Here is a 15267-nt window from a genome sequence, read left to right on the forward strand (position 1 = left end):
GCAGCACACTACTCTTTCCAGGAATCCTCTGTGCATCGGACCCAGCGCCAAGACACCTTCGGGCAATCGCGCGCTTTATACATTTCTAATCAAATAAAAGCAAATTACTAAAATGCCTCACATTAAGTGCAATGTGGCTGCAATACCGGGAGATCAATGGAGGAGCGGGGAGCGAGGTACATAAATGCCCCTAGTCGCTTCCTTCAGCGCAGCCTCCCTCCACTCAATCGGGCGAGCCCGCCGTGGACCGGGAAGAAGCACTTGGATCGCAACAAAGGGGTAGGAACAGTGCTCAGTGAAGTGAAATATGCGCGGTATACAGTAAACCTTCCCTTTTTCTACATGTAAGGCACCCCATGGTAGGCCCAAGGTAACCCCCTGGGCAGAGTGTAGTGTATGTGAAAGGTAGGACATATACTGGTATGTGTGACATGTCCTGAGAGTGAAACACAAGATAATTTCGTTTTTCACTATTGAAAAGCTATCTTGCCCCATAGGATAAAATAAGAGTTTATTTATAACATCTTATAAATATAACTTCCCCTTGAGACAATTTGGAGCAATAAACTTTAGGCTCTCTGAACTCAGAAATTAATAACACATCTTTTAGTAAAGATGGTTTTTAAATTGTGTGTTTGAAAATGCCACTTTTAGAAAGTAGGCATTTCCTTGTTTAACCATTGTGTGTGCCTCTGCCTGTTTGTGTATTGCCTGTCTTGTTTTAGAGTGACAGAGGCTGAGGATGTGTATTCACTGTAGACAGCCTCTGGGGGGGTTGAGGTGTGTCTGGCCCTTCCTGGAACTGAGCTGAATGGGGCTTGGCTGCATATAGAGTAGTGGGAGGAGATTTCCTTGCACCTGAATAGCACCTGTCTCCCTTGCACAATGCTGTCTCCACCCCCAGGGGTCATATTGCACCAGTGAGGAAAGAACTGTTTTGGACGGGGCTCAGAGACCCTTGCACAAAGAGAATGAAGACATTTTGGGGTATAAGTATTAGACCTAAAACCCCTGAACTTTAGACTACTTATGGGATCAAGAGGAACCTTTGCCAAGGAGAAGAGCTGGAGAAACTGAAGAAATACTGCCCCTTTGCTGTGTGCTGTCTAGGGTTGGCCTAGATTAGCTGATTCTGCCAAGGAAAGGATACCGACTTTGCTATGTTCTGTGTCCCCTGCTTGAGGAAGAACTCCAATTGCCTGGGTGTGCTGGCCTTCTGTTCTGAAGTCTCAGGGACTCGAAGACTTCACCCCCAGTTCCCCTGAACTTCCTTGCTGGGAGTTCTGACCTGCTAAGAGGTGCCTGTGACTGTTTAGGGACTCTGAAGGTTGTTCCTGCTGTTGGGAGCTGGCAAATAAATGCTACTACAAGAAAATCGACACATCGCTATTCTTGCTGCAGGTTTTCCCATGCACAACCGCAGTGCGAGAAGAATCTCCATGCATCGCCTCTGCTGAAACCGACACAGCGCCTGTTGCCACTGCAAGAACTGACACATCGAGGGATCGCGGCTGAAGAAACTGACGCAGCTCCGCTCGATTCCACCGCATCGAACGCCGACGCATTCCGGATTTCCACGCATCGTACCTGTGTGGCAAGTTTTCCCGATGCATCACCCACGGACCAGAACCATCTCAGAATCGACGCATATCTTCACCCTACAGTCTGGATTCGACGCATCACTTCTTCGGCGTGCAGAAGAACTGTCGCATCGCCTCCCCATGGTCTCAGGAACTGAAGCATCTCTTTTTTTTCGACGCTTTGCATCTCTTTGGCCTTGTGAACTTTGTCGCAACTACAGGTACTTTGCGAGAAATCACACATCCCTAGTTTTCTATGGACCAAGTTGTTTGAAACCCTTTTAAAGTCATATTCGTATTACATGTATGTTGGATTTTTGTCATTTTGGTCTTGTTGAGTTTAGATAAAGATACTTTGGGGCATACGTTGTCGTGGTGGACAGGGGCTTAGCCTTATTTTCAAGGCAGCGTTAAGCCACTTAACTTGACATAATGCTGCCCTGTGGATAAGGCCCCTTTTCAAGCTATGATTAGCGTAAAAAAGGTGGGCAGTGGGTGTTATGGTGGGCGTTCCACCACAACACCAATTGATTTTGACGCTGCCCCCTATGCACAAGGGCAGCGTACATAGGAAGCAGCACCAAAATTAACACCAGGGAAAACCTGGTCTTAACTTTGCGAACCAAGGAGAAATGCATTATTTGTCCTCAATTTTGCTTTTTCCATGTGTGCTGCCTTGTGCAGCAAACAAGAAAAAAGCAAACTGCCATAGATTGTTTATGCAAGTAAGGTTCCCCTTCCTGCACGTAAACAATCTTTAAAACAAATCATTTTGTGACTTTCATGCGTGCTGCATGAAGCAGCACACATAAAAGTGACAAAATTGCAATTTAGGGTTTTTTATGTGCAGGAAGGGGACCTTCCTACACATAAACAATCCTCCCATGCATGTAGAGAACCTTGAACTATGGTGCAAGGGTGCCAGCGTTGACGCTACACTTCTAAGTGTAGCACCAGCGCAGGGGGAAATGCAAGGCTGCACCATATCCCTGTAAATATGGTGCAAACTTGATGTTTCTGAAGTGGCGAAGTGAGGTGTCAAGCCATGATGGCTAACTCCTCACTCCGCCACTTCCTCAAACATATGCCCCTTTATTTTCCTAAACTGGTGCTGTGCCCATTTGAGGGGTTATCACTGTATTACTGTGTGTCTTGAGAACAAATTCTTTACACGTTGCCTTTGGGATAAGTCTGCCTGCGCATGCCAAGCTACCCAGGGGGTAAGCAGGGGTTATCTAAAGTGTGTATCCCCCTTACCCTGACTAGAAGCAAGGGTCCCTATTTGGGCAAATGTATCTACCTCTGCCAACTAGAGACCCCCATTTCTAACACTGACTGTGACCACTGACTGTAACCATTTTACCTCTGATTGTGTGCTGTATGGTGCAGCACACACACAAAGTTAGAAAAGGAAGGAGAAATGAAAGCATTTCTCCTTTCTTGAGCCTACTTGCAAAGGGCGCCGTTTTCTGATGCTAAACTCTCTCTACTTTATTTAGTAAATAGGGTTTAGCATCAGATACCTTTGGTGGTTGCATGGGAACGCCAATGCACCACCAATGATATGTCTCCTTGGCACAAAGTAATGCAAAGCAGTGCTTTGCCTTACTTTCATGTTATTTTCAGCACTAAACAAGTTTAGCGCTGGAAAGTAAATTGGAAAAAACTATTCTGCACTGATTTGCATCTCTTTTGTGATGAAAACACAACGTAACATCTTAGTAAATCTCCCCCATAGTGTTTCTTGAGTCATTTGTGTTCTTTAATTTAATTTAGCTGGTTTTATTCCAGCTTCTATTGTCAGCTATTGACGGCCCTTAAGCAGTTGGACTACACTTACCATAATTCATAGCCTTGCTGCACATCTCGCACGCTTGCTGTTTCTTTTATGATTGGACAGTGTATCCCTATCCACCTATGTCCCTTATGTCCGCTGGTTTAGCAGTACTCCATTTTCAGAGCAGTGACTTGACGCCGGACAAAGCAACACAAGCCCTTGTCGATGGGATCTTCAGTGATGATGCTGGACCTTGCATTGTAGCCTCATCCCACTTCTGAATCAATGCACTGTCATGGCTGCGGGATGCATCTTCGATGGGGATTCGTGCAATGCTCCGCACATGAGGATTTTTAGTGTTCAGGTGACCAAACTGGGTCCCTGTTGGTGGCCCGCGGTCACTTGTGGTCAGTCTGAGCTTGAAATGTTGTTCTGGTACTGAGCAACTAGATATCAACAGTTGTTTCTATGGGCTTTTTGACACTATTTTCACTGACATTTTTAAACTTGCATATCTCTGGTCCTACTGATTGTTTTTTTTCTCTGCTGTTTTGGTCTTGTTTTATTTGCTAAACTTTACCCTGTATTTCTAATATGGTGTGGGATCCTTTTCATGTGGCGTTTTTCACGTATTACTATTTGAAGTGTTGCACAAATATTTTACGTATTCCCTCTAAGTTAAGCCTGAATGTTCTGTGCCAAGCTACCAGAGAGATGAGTACAAGTTAATTTAGGGTTGGCTTGTGCTTCATGCTGGCAAGGATTGTGGTTGCTGCTTGACTAGGGCTCCCACCCCAGTCAAGCAACAACCAAATTTTCTACACCCATTAAACATGTGCATTAACTATACTAGATACCCAGCATTCTGTAAGCAATTGTCCCCGACTTCTCTAATAAACATCTGAGATGTTGTATTAATACCTTGTCTTCATCAGTGTTTCTGAAAGTTAATGTGTACCCTTGGCTTGTGGATTGAAGAGCTTTGTAATATTAACTGCACATGAGCTATTGCTCTCCTTCAAGATGTGGGTATTGGGCTTCTACTGGTCAATTTGCGGGAAGCTCTTTGGTAATTGAGCCTTTTAAAAAGATTTTTCTGTTTGTGTTGGATACAAGCACATAGAATGGTTTTTTAATGCCTCCAAATCTGAAGACAATTAGTATAAACTACATTTACACTGGCTTAGACTGCTGCTTGACCATATCAGGTCCACTTGAACCACTCCTCAACATTGCTTGGTCCACAGGATGTAAACCCTACTTTTTTCTATATAGCTCACTAGTATAATGATGTCTGGTTGATGTACACAATATCTATGCAAGGGGTCCCAACCTCCTCTATAATGAGAGCTACTTCTGTCGAGAAAAATCATCCTGAGCTACTTACAAATGTATCACTGTACAATATTGACCAATTGATCACACCCGGTACCAATATACTAGTAACCACCCAAACATTTTAGACGGGCTTACCAGCAGAAATGTCAGGACAAACAATAGCAACAAGCAGTGCCTCCAAGTGACTAATGGAATAACTCTTGAAGCAACACAAACTCTTTGGTATAAATGACATAACCACAGCAATACATATGCCCAACCCCACTATCAACTATCAACTTTAAATATGTTTTTGAAATACAACCATGTTGTCTTTATCAGCATATTAATTTCTGAACATTAAAACTTTGCTATCAAACAACTCTTCAATTTTGGACAAGCAAACTCAATTTGCCAAATACATTTTCTTAAAGAAACATAATTATTACCTACAAAATATCAGTTTACATTTTTTGTCAATAGGCGGCCCCCAAACATTAGTTTGTCATTTTCGTCAAGTACTCACACATACAAATGCTTCACATGGACAGGATCTTCTTCAAATGTTCAGGCAGTATAGTCATATGCGATAGATTCTACCAAAACGCCATGGGATGCCTAAATATGACAATAATGCTCAGCATTATATAAGAGGTTCTACTGTGCCAAAGCAGGATACCAAAACAGGGTGCTCCCATACCCTCAGTCATGGCTTTTATTATGCTGTGAGCGGCCACCCTTATGTTAGGGTGGCCAAAAGTAAGTCAGTTATGTTCAAAATATGTTAGTAATTTGTGCCAGGATGCGCAACAAGACCAGAAATGCCCAAAATATGTCCAAGATGCCAATTGTTATGCCATGGCCACTGCTATGACAGGAATAGGCAGGAATTTCCAGAGATTAACCCGGTATAATGGAAAGTGACACATATTTTGGGTGATCTGTAACACCAAGTATAACTTCAAAGGAGCATCACTGTTTATCAGGGAGAAACACATTACCGAACAAATGTGCAGAAATACACATACATTCGCACACATGCATGTACAAAGATGAATGCACAGTGAGGCTTGAAACTGTTCTCCTCAGCTCTTGGGCTGATCATTCACCCATCTTACAAACTTTCTCTCTTGTTCCTTTACGGCCAACACTTAAGGGCATATCAGCAAGGGCCGGCGATAATTATCGCTAAGCGCACTTAGCGTGAGGATAATTATCGCCGGCCAACTCTAAATTTTATCGCGGAGCTAGCGTGCTATGAGCAACGCTTATCTCCAAAGCGATTAAATTCAGAGCGCAAGCTGCCATCTGTACGATTATCGCTGGAGATCCAGCTATAATCGCACAACTTTTGGTGATAGCTTGCTGATAGAGCTACACATACTTAGCCATGATATCCACCTTCCATAGGATATCATGGCTAAGTCAGTTTCAAAGCAGGCGTAAGGAAAGTAGCGATAACAGAGGTTATCGCTACTTTTCTTGTCGCTATGCTGCTTTGCGTGAGGCTTGATAATAGGAGAAATGTCACTTAGAGACATTTCTCCCGTTATTCTGGGGAGGAACTCCCACTTTGCATCTCATTTGAGATGCAAAGCTGGGCGTTAGGGGAAAGTGCTAAGAAGCATGGATTCACACGTTAGGGTGTCCTTGCTAATAGGGCGTTAAAATTATTGCCGCTTTTCATCCGAAAACGGACGCTAAAGCGGCGATAATTTTAACTCCGGCTCTTGCTGATATGCCCCTTGGTTCACTCAGCTTTGGCTCCAGTTCTGGCTACTGCTGCCATTCCTCTCCCCTGGTTAATTGTTCATACTCATGGTGTGACTTTTAAGAATGGGGTCTACAACATGTCTAGTCTCCTTGTAACTTTGCTAGATTGTAATTGCAGGCAGCTTTTGTTTTCTTGGAGAAGAGACGATGAATCTGTCCAGTCTGCGCAACACTGTTTAGCCTCCGTTTTCCACTGGCTGGCCCAGGCTCAGCTGAAGTGCAATGAAGGGAAATCTGAGGTTCTCTTGTATGGGACCTTTCCGGTTGATTTCAGAGCGAAGCTGTGGCCCCCTGGCTTCCCCCTGCCTAGTGCAGGGAACAATACTGCTAAAAATCTAGAGATTTGGTTTTCGGAGAATCGGAATTTCTCCACACGAGTTAAGAAGCTCGTTGGGACGTGTTTCGGCACCTTGAAAGCACTGAGAAAGTTTCTCCCCTTTCTCCCAGGGCCTGCTAAAGAAACGGTGGTCCGTGCTTTAATTTTATCTCGCCTGGATTATGCCAATGCCCTTTATGTGGGCATTCCTGGTTACCTCTTAAGAAAATTGCAGAATGTGCAAAACTCTGCTGCCAGACTCCTGCTAGGCTTGTCCAATAGGTGCAGTGTGCGTGTTCATTTGCACTCTCTGCACTGGCTTCCTGTTGAGGCTCATATTCAATTCAAAATGCTCTCCATTGCCCACAGTGCCCTCTATGGCAGGGGCCCCAGCTATCATCAGAAGAGATTTGTCTTTTACACTCCAGTGAGACAGTTGTGCTCCTCTTTTCAACTTCTGCTACAGACACCCAGATTCAATCGTCAAAGGCTGGGCGGTTGTTCACTTGTCAGGAAAGCTAGCCTGGCCTGGAATGCTTTGCCCTTGGCTCTGCTGAGCATTCAGGATCATGTTATCTTTAAGTAAAAGCTCAAAACTTTCCTCTTTTAGTTGTCCCTCTGGCACCCTCTGCCTTTATCTCTGCCCGCGCAGGGACACTCTGCTGAGTAGCTGAGCGCGATATAAATTAATTTAACATAACATAACATATGATCATGTTGCTGGCCCTGCTGGCCACCACAATGGGCGTTTGTGTCTTAGCATGAGGCCCTTCCATTGGTTTACCTTGCTGCCACTTTAATGGCCTTGGGATGAACCATACTGTCTTCTTTAATGTGCATAAACCCTCTGAATCATGTACTGGGCTAACCTTCACCATGGAGAGTTCCTTCAAAGGTGTTGTCGAGCTAACAGTAGCTCCCAAGTTAGTTGTTGGAGACTCATGGTCTATACTGTGATGCCATTGTAGGAGCACAATACTTTTTTCTTACTTAAATGAAATGTTCTCAAATACATTTTCAATAAAACAAATGTTTAGAAAAAATATGCTTTAAACACACCTATTGATTGTCAACAATTTTGTATTTTGTAAAATTAATAAGCACTGCTAATTGCATATGGTATGAAGAAACGCATCTTTTTCCTTGGTGCACATCTTTTGAAAACTCTAATTAAAATAAGAATTGTCCGAAGTGTCTTGAAGTTAGCTATTTATACTTCATCAAGTACCCCTTCAGTTGAGCTTTACCATTTTCTCTCTTTCTATCTCTTAGAAAAACCGATCACCTCATTCTCTTCCCACTTCTCCCAGGAAGGCCTTATTCCCATCTGTCTCGAATTTATCTCCTCTCAGGATAGGGTTCGTTTTTATAGCTGATGCAATTTTTTCAACTTTATATTTGTTTTACCATGCTGAATACAGTATCCTGCTTTTAAACTGTTTTATTTATACATCCTTTGCTGGATAGCTCCTGAGCATGCAGCATTCATAACATCAGTGTACCTATTACATTCATGAGGTCTGGTGACATACTCCCATCAGAAAGGTGACAGGACGTCCTCAGTTATGGGCCCATAATCTTTAGTTTCAGCTTGAAGCTGAGCAACCTCCTTGTTCCTGCTCTCAGTCCAGCTTCTTTCATACTTCTATATTTGCAAAATATGATATTGTGCCTTCTCTGGAGGATGCCATGAACCTAAAGCCCACAATGATACCTTGTAACAGTTGTAGTACTCATAAGATGTTAAGATTTGCCCCCTGGAGAATCAAGCAAATTGTAGTGCTGTTTCTCCCAAAAATTTGAATTCACTGGCGATTAAAAGCTTAGTATTTTTTACCCTGTTCTTTTGATTATTGTTCTCCACGAAACGTACTCTTAGAAAATAGACTTGAAACTGATGTTTGTAGTGATAGACGCACGTTTTCTGACTTTGAAAATATAGTTTATCATTCATCACAGACTCCAACACTTCAGGAGCAGTGTCCTTGAACAGCCTTCCTAGTAGCTTGTTAACCCGTTTCTCTTACACCAGCACTCTTCCCTACATTCTAAGTTACATCACAATCTACCTGGTGCTATGGAGTAACATCAGGGACACTGTATGGCATCAATACATTTCCATATACATCACAACACATCCCTTCCCTATATGAAGATCTAGAACATGAATAAATCAAACAAAGAATTTAATATTATTAATAATAATAATAATAATAGTAATAATCATATACAAAATAATTAATGTAGCTATCAATAAATAATGGTAACCCATTCTGTTCACTTCTTCAAATTGTTTTTTAATTTTTTTACTTGCATACATAGACTTTGACCTTTGCAGTTTTATTAATTGTACCAAGTCTTACCAGTTTTGCATCATCATTTGTTATGAGGGAACTCCTACTGTGTTTAGTGAATGAGGCAGAAGGTTGACTCATACTCTTACTGTGTTAACTGGATGATGTATTAGAACACCGTCCTTCCACCTGTTCATTGCGATCATTACCATCATCACCTACTACATCACTGTTACCCACTGTATCACTTCCTGACCACAAGGTCCAGCATGCCTTGAGAACTTTCGCTCACTAGAGAGGCACACCTGGGGGCGATCAACTATATTAGCATGCAGTGGAGAGTGAGGTGCTCTTTGTTGGCGGTTTCATTCAAGCCTGTGAACAAGGTCTAAGGGAGTTCGAAACGCGTAAGGCAAGGAACTTTCATGATGAAGCAAGCAGGTTTCCCTGAAATAAAAACTCTGATGAGACCTTCTGTCTGTGAGTGCATCTTCATCCTTGGACAAACTTTTGGTGAATACATATATATATATATATATATATATATATATATATATATTCACTGAAAAAACCATAGGTTTCACAAACGTTATAGTTAGGAATTAGCATTTAAAAAACCTTGCAAATTCACTTAAAAAACCATAGGTTTCACACATGTTATAGTTAGCTGGACATTTCACTCGGGAAAAACCATTGAAATTCCCCCGTTATAGTTAGTGCAGGCAACTATAACTCACGCGACCGCAATCCTCTGCTGATGACGTCAGATATTACATCACTGTATTTAGACACTTATTTACCCATGTCTTCTTCCATAAATTTTTAGCTATACATATATTACAAATATTTATTTTTCAGAAAGACACATATGTCATCAGTGATGTAATATCTGACGTCATCAGCAGAGGATTGCGGTCGCGTGAGTTATAGTTACCTGCACTAACTATAACGGGGGAATTTCAATGGTTTTTCACGAGTGAAATGTCCAGCTAACTATAACATGTGTGAAACCTATGGTTTTTTAAGTGAATTTGCAAGGTTTTTTAAATGCTAATTCCTAACTATAACGTGTGTGAAACCTATGGTTTTTTCAGTGAATTTGTACGGTTTTTTAAATGCTAAGTTATGTATTTATATATTTTAAGGTTTTTCACCGTGCGCGCACCGTACGCGCACGGTACGTTTCGCGCACCGTGCGTGCGCTGTGGGCTCGCGGTGCGCTTCGCGCACCGCGCGCCCACGTTACGCAGTTCATGGAATTTTTCAGTTTCTACCGTACGCGCGCGCTACGCGTACTCCGCGATTTTTCGTAAAAAAATTAAAAGATATTTTGGCCCTTGGGGGTCCTTCTGGGACCCCCTGACAAAGGCTAGGGGGTCAGGAACTGTCCACCCTGCCCCTTTTTCACGTTCTCCACCTTTGTTTTTCACCCCCTCAGACTGCGAGAGACAAAATGGCGGCCGACACTTCCTGGTTTCGACTGATTCGAATGTTTACTAAGATCTAACAACCAATCAGAATCACGCTCGCGCACGGCAGCGTGCGCGTACGGTAAGTTTTACCATACGCGCATGGAGCGCGCCTATAGATATATATATTGATTTAAATGCTATTTTCTCAGGAAATACTGAACAGATTTACAACAGACCTGCAAAAGGGACATCCCTGACCTGAGGACTACCTCTCTGCCAAATTTCAAGTAATTCTGTTCAGCCGTTCGAGCTGTAGCTTGGACTAAAGGTCCTATGGAAAAATGCATGGGGAAAACGCATTTTGGGACCCCCCCTTTTTCTCAGCCCCCGCTTGACGAATCCCCCCGAGATTTTCAGGGAAGGAGCGGAGCGGAGCGCCCCACCTATTTTGAGAATCTCCTATGGAAACACGGTCCTAACTATAACTATCTACTGGCGACCGCCAGTAGATAATATATATATATATATGTATGTATATATATATATATATTCACTGAAAAAACCATGGGTTTCACACACGTTATAGTTAGGAATTAGCATTTAAAAAACCTTAGAAATTCACTGAAAAAACCATGGGTTTCACACACGTTATAGTTAGGAATTAGCATTTAAAAAACCTTAGAAATTCAGTGAAAAAACCATAGGTTTCACACATGTTATAGTTAGCTGGACATTTTACTCGTAAAAAACCAATGAAATTGCCCCGTTATAGTTAGTTCAGCTAACTATAACTCGCGCGCCCGCAATGCACTGCTGATGACGTCACATATTACATCACTCATGACATGGTCAGTGACATCACTCATGACATCACTGATGACATCTCAAATGACATCACTGATGACATCACTGATGACATCATCCAGTGAATGTGTGTTTTTCTGAAAATTAAATATGTTTTATATATGTATATCTCAAGGTCGATGGAAGAATAAATGGGTATATAAGTGTCTAAATGGATGATTTGTTTTTGAAAAATTGATTGTGTAACTGACTGATTAAGTGTATCTCTCACTTTGTGTATAAGTGGCTGCATGGGTTGGTGAGTAGCTACATGGGTGTCTATATAGGTTATTAGTTGTTTTTTTGAGTATCAGTCTGAGTGTCTGTATGGTACGGTGGGGGGTATTACGTAGTGCATAGATGCGTGAATGAGTGACTCACTGTTTGTATGTGTTGAAGACAGTATGTGTGCAGGACTGTATGGGTGGATGAGTGTGTGTATGGGTGTGTTAGTGAGTGAATGACTGTCTCAATAGTGTCTTCAGGAGTAACTACATATGTTTTAAACTAGTATATGTGACTATTGGTGTATATATGTGAGTATATGTGAGAGGGAGAGATTGAAAGAGTTCCTGTATGAATAAGTATGTGTTTCTGTAAGTGATTGTTTAAAAGACTAAGTATGTGTAAGTTTCCGTAGAAGTAAGTATGGTGGTGTGTGTATTACTGTATATGCAAGTAAATGTATGTTTTATTCTTTATTAGCATGAGTGACTATGTGTGTGAGTAACTCTATGGATGAGTGGCATTGTGTAACAGGATGTATAGATGTATGAGTACATATGATGAGTGAGTACATGTATGAGTGACTGTATAGGACTGTTGGTGAATGAGTGGATGTGTATGTGGATCTTAGAATTACTGAAGAGGTTGTTGTAACTGGTATTGGTATGTCCATTTTTTTGAAATTTTTAGTCTCTATTTTTGAATGTGTGTATCAAAGCTTATATTAAGGTGAGAGGAGGTCTGCCACTCTATCACAAGGATGATGTCATCAGTGATGTCATCAGTGATGTCATTTGAGATGTCATCAGTGATGTCATGAGTGATGTCACTGACCATGTCATGAGTGATGTAATATGTGACGTCATCAGCAGTGCATTGCGGGCGCGCGAGTTATAGTTAGCTGAACTAACTATAACGGGGCAATTTCATTGGTTTTTTACGAGTAAAATGTCCAGCTAACTATAACATGTGTGAAACCTATGGTTTTTTCACTGAATTTCTAAGGTTTTTTAAATGCTAATTCCTAACTATAACGTGTGTGAAACCCATGGTTTTTTCAGTGAATTTCTAAGGTTTTTTAAATGCTAATTCCTAACTATAACGTGTGTGAAACCCATGGTTTTTTCAGTGAATTTGCAAGGTTTTTTAAATGCTAATTCCTAACTATAACGTGTGTGAAACCCATGGTTTTTTCAGTGAATTTGCAAGGTTTTTTAAATGCTATTTTTTTTTTTTATTCTTCATTTTTTTCAAACATATTTTTAATTTAATTTTCTTATCTTTTATAAAGACTATGCTTAAATTTTTAAAATCCTTAAATATTTTTTTTATATATATTTTTTAAAATAAACATGTAAAATTTATTTCCAGATTTTTTTTTTTTTTTTTTTTTTATAGTACGCGTACCGTAAGCTCACGGTAAGCGTACGGTTTACGCAACGTCCGTAATCTATCTACGCTGCTTGCGTATAGTTACGTACTTTGCGTAGCCGCGCGTACTGCGCGTGGGACGCGTGCGCGCTTACGCAACACGCGCACGTTACGCGGAAGTGCCGGGGAGTGACTGTTATGCGCATGCGCGCAAGCGCGTGTCTTTTTTACGCGCACGCGTACTTTTTGCCGTAAGCGCACCGTAAGCGTACCGTAAGCGTACGGTAGGTCATGTGATCATGAAACACAACTTTTGATTGGTGGAAACTACTTTCAGTTCTAGAACTCTCCTACACCACACCCATTCCCCTCATTTCTGCTTGTGATCCCTTGGAAGAAGGAGCTGGTTTGTCTTTGGGATACGATGGCAGAACAGCAGAGCCCTTCTGAGAGTGAGGCTAGCACCAGCAGCACTGTCTTGAGGCAGAGAGCGAGGAAAGTAAAGCCTTCTTATGTTTGGGATTATTTTACTTTTCCAGAAGGCCAGCAAAAGGTGAATGCACCCTTAGTTACTTGCAGGCTGTGTCAGCGTGTACTTTCTAGAGGTAATCCTGACAGGAAGTATTCCTTTGGGAATCATACCATGATCAGACACCTCAAGGATGTACACAAAAGGACACATGGTCATCTTTTTGGAGGTAACTCTTCAGAAAGACGAGCCAGTACATCCACAGCAGCTCAGCCTGGACCATCACCTGCAGGGCAGACTCCTTCTTCTGCAGGTCAGGTGAGCCCTTCATCTGTGGGGGGAGAATCTCCTTTTGCTGGCCCTCTGGAAATTAACCCTCGGTTTGCGAGGGTTGAAGTACGGTGCGCCACTTGTCACGATCTAATTACTTATAGGGAGACCAGTGTTTCCCTGGTGAACAGTAAAATAGATCAGCACACTTGTCGTACCGTCTAATATTCCCAATCTTTCTTTCCTCTGTCCCTGCATGAACACAACGGTTCTTTTAAGAGCCAACCTTATCTTTCATCTTTTTTTTACATATGTTTTTAAAAACTTTTTTTTTTTTTTTTTACCGTACGCGTACGGTAAGCGTACCTTTTTTTTTATTTTTTAAAAAAAACACTAAAAATCATTTATCACATTAGAAGGTCCTTGAGAGACTACAATTATTATTATTGACTTACCATACTCACTCAAAAAAATATTTATTCATTTGTTTTTTTAAAAAATAGTTTTTAAAATGGTTGTAGTTTCCGAAAATTTTCTATATCGATCTGAAAAAAAAGAAAAAAGTATTAATATTTTTAAACCATTTTATAATACAGTACACATATTTACATTTTTTACCAAAAAATATTTTTGCCTTATTTTTGCTGTTTTCAGAATATATTGCATTTCACTATAAATTGTGAAAGCAATTGCATTCATCATTTTACAGCGGGCAAAAAAAAATAACAATCTCAAAGATTGTATTAAAAAAGCCCAGAATCTCTTCTCACTTAAACTTATCATTACAGAAATGCATATTATTCTAAAAAAATATCATCTAAAAACAATACTTATTTCTTTAAAATACCGTCTGATATGTTTGTTTCAGAAGTATAATCACAATATTATATCTCAAATAACTCCAAAATACATCTGATTTCATTTCCTTTAGGCCAAATAGTATTTTTTTTTTTTTCCTGGAATAAATTTCCAAGGGAAAACCATTAAAATTCTAAAGTTTAATCTGTCCAGATCTCACCAATTCTCTGTAACATTTTGGTTCACGAAAATTTTTTGAATAATTTATTTAGTCCACAATAGAATTGCTTACTTTTCCACATGGCCAAATAGTAATTTTTTAAATCATTTTTGAAAAAATTTCCAATGGCAGTCCAATAGCATTCCAAAATTTAAAATGTGCAGAAGTTACCGATTATCTCTAAATTATTGGTTTTTCAAAATTGCATTAAAAATTTAAAAAGTCCACATTACAATTGGTTATCTTTCCTTTAGGCCAAATGATAATTTTAAAAATCTTTTTTCTACAAAATTGCAATGGTAATCCAGTAAAATGGTAAAATTATTTTGTCCAGATCTTGCCAAATCTCTCTAAAATTTAGGTTTCAGGAAGATTAGATAGGAATTTGCTAAATCAAAAGGCAAACGTTGTTTGAAAATCAATTGGGAATCATTACACAGTGTCCAGCCATTTTCACATTTTAGATAAACTGTGTAATGTCCAGAAGTAACAGTAGGTCCATCATGGAAAATTATTGCAACAGTTACAAAAGTTTTTCCTGAAATTGATAATTGCTGTCCTGTAAACTTCTTTATTAAAGTATCCAATTTTGATCCATCAGC

The sequence above is a fragment of the Triturus cristatus genome, chromosome 6, assembly GCF_964204655.1.
Source record: "Triturus cristatus chromosome 6, aTriCri1.1, whole genome shotgun sequence".
Classification (NCBI taxonomy): domain Eukaryota; kingdom Metazoa; phylum Chordata; class Amphibia; order Caudata; family Salamandridae; genus Triturus; species Triturus cristatus.